This window comes from Cucurbita moschata, unplaced genomic scaffold, assembly GCF_002738365.1.
Source record: "Cucurbita moschata cultivar Rifu unplaced genomic scaffold, Cmos_1.0 Cmo_Scf00126, whole genome shotgun sequence".
NCBI lineage: Eukaryota > Viridiplantae > Streptophyta > Magnoliopsida > Cucurbitales > Cucurbitaceae > Cucurbita > Cucurbita moschata.
Window position 1 is genome coordinate 58,959 of NW_019268642.1, and position 2,638 is coordinate 61,596.

General features: G+C 32.9%; 2 non-coding genes across 2 annotated transcripts; both read left to right on the plus strand.

Moving 5' to 3' along the window:
• Positions 1-1,545: 1,545 nt before the first annotated feature.
• TRNAP-AGG lies at positions 1,546-1,617 on the plus strand. Its single transcript has one exon. It is a non-coding gene; the product is annotated as a tRNA-Pro (tRNA).
• Positions 1,618-1,757: 140 nt separating this feature from the next.
• On the plus strand, positions 1,758-1,829 carry TRNAP-UGG. Its single transcript has one exon. It is a non-coding gene; the product is annotated as a tRNA-Pro (tRNA).
• The last annotated feature ends 809 nt before the right edge of the window (positions 1,830-2,638 follow it).

Below are 2,638 nucleotides of genomic sequence, written 5' to 3' on the forward strand. Positions count from 1 at the left end.
TATATGATGTCTTCGTAATCTTATGGATAACTTTAACTAGTCCATAGTATTTTCACACCAGTTTTTGGTTCTTGTTGCTTTGAACTCGAAGTTTATCTGAACTTAACTTATATGAACTCTTTATTTTTCTTGAAATTATTGTGGTTGACGCTTCCGACTGACCCTTCTCTTCATCCATCTAGATGATATTTACGTGTGAACATGTGTTGCTTCAGTGGTTTGTTTCTGTCTCCCTTCTTCAGTATCTGACCTTGTTTTTGTCTCTCCTGGTGGGGATAAATCCATTATCTGACCTTGTTTTGCATCGTGGTGTTCATGTAGTGGCAACAAGGTTTCTATTGAGGTTGGCTCACTCGAGCTCCCCTTTTCAATTACAACAATAGCAGCAAGCGTAGATTCATCATGGCTATGATTCTTTCTCAACTGTAGTATCGACATCATTTTCAACCCTCTTGGTTGATGGATGTTTTTCTGAATGATCATCGGGTTAGACTACATTACTACTAGACATTTTGCTAGAGGCATGTAAATGACTTTGTGTTTAAGGAGGACGTTCATTCCTGACACGACGTCGAAGTCATCCATTTCAACTATCACTAAACAATATACCTAGTCCAAGGCTCCAACTTGAGTAGAGTTCTCATTGTGACTCTTACGACAGGCAAAGCTTCCAATTTGACGACGTTCATCTTTTCTGTATCTTGATGCCAAAGGATGTTAAAATATTTTGCATCGGTCTCCATCATGAGTTGTGGGTGGCTCTAGAGTTGACAATGGTGTTCCTTACTACTTTGTGCTTTACCCAAACCTCGACATACATAATATATATATATATATATATATATATATATATATATATATTCATTTAACTATAACACATATGGTCCATGAAAGAATTGTAACTCTTATGCTCATTAATATTATAATGGCTACTACCTAAATTATAACCTAAAGTTGATAATTGATGTCCAATTAGCCAACCCTAAATTTGTAATCATTGTGGAGTGATTGAAATTACAATGAAAGTAGTTTAAACTCCTAGTATCTTAAAGGAAGTTGGTCTCTTCTAATAAAACACGAAGTTCTCTTTAATATCAATAATACAATTATGCTAGACATGAAACTAAAACTGGGTTCAATTTAACTCCATTTTATTGTCATCTTGAATGACGTGTAGGATATATTCTTGATTTACCTTGATATTTCATATTAGTTAAGCTTTTTTCAAAATCACAATTAGACAACAACAACGATGAACTTGGGTCTGTTTATTATTTTAAAGAAAATTTCTTTCTCCATCTTATTCATAATAACTCTGCAACTAAATTCATATTATGCTAAGAAATAAATTTTTTGGGTTGTAGTTTATTCGATAACACTTGCATATGATAACAATTCAACATTACATGCCTTACTTACAAGTAAAATACTAGACCATCAACTTTTTATTTTATAGTCCAACAACCGCTCAAGAAAATAGATTTCAAACTTGAGAGAAAAAAATATATTGAGTAGGAGTTAAAAATGTTGCATTTTTTTTAGAAAGGGCATTTGGTCTAGTGGTATGATTCTCGCTTAGGGTGCGAGAGGTCTTGAGTTCAATTCTCGAAATGCCCCTATGTTCATTTCTCAGCAACAGCACCCTTTTAATATCCCTATTTAATTATTCTTTTTTCGCATTATCGGAAACCCATGGATTTCATTAACAAAGAAAATAAATACATTCCATAAACAACTTAATATACAGTCCATAATAAGGGCATTTGGTCTAGTGGTATGATTCTTGCTTTGGGTGCAAGAGGTCATGAGTTCGATTCTCGAAATGCTCTTCCAAAAGAAAAAAAGGACAATTTTGAAAGAAAAAAAAAACCAAAAAAAATAAAATAGTTTAGATATCCAACGTTGTCCACTGTCGTCACAATCTTTTTAAGAAAGATGAGCCCGAAGATACTTATATAAGGATTTTTGTATCATTATGGCTAGTTTTATAGATAAAAGAAAGTAATGTCCCATACAAGCACATATAGAGAAGACTTATTGTAAGTAAAGAAAGCAATCTAGTAGTTATACTGCTACTTATGGAGAGAGAATTTGATGAATTCCACAAAAGATAAGAGCTCATAGGATGGCGGTAGCGTCCGATGCATATGACGGAACTTCTTCACAATTGCAATATCTGACCAATGAATATTATTGTCAATTATAGCTTCTATCACAATAATATAAAATTTGGGGTCAAAGCCTATATGGGACTGAAAAGATCATTCACCACATGCTTGTAAATTAAATTATATCTACCACCTCTGAAATTTTCCACGACAAACCTTCCAACAGCTTGTACTTCTTATCATTGACATCCTTAATTGGAACTAGATTTTAAGGCAAATCTTCTCGTGAATACTTTGGAGTTCAATATTTATAGTTGGAGAACGCTATTCAAATTGATATGGTCGAATCTTACAACAAAGTCTAATTGAGCCTCCCTCTATTAGGAGATAGCTTCGAATCAAATTATTTAGTTTGGACAATGGTTGCATTGTTTTAGTCAAACAACCAAGACTAGTGTATTACCAATAGTATAAACAATTTGTATGTGTATTTTCTTACATATTAACAATTGTATACAAAAAAAATAATT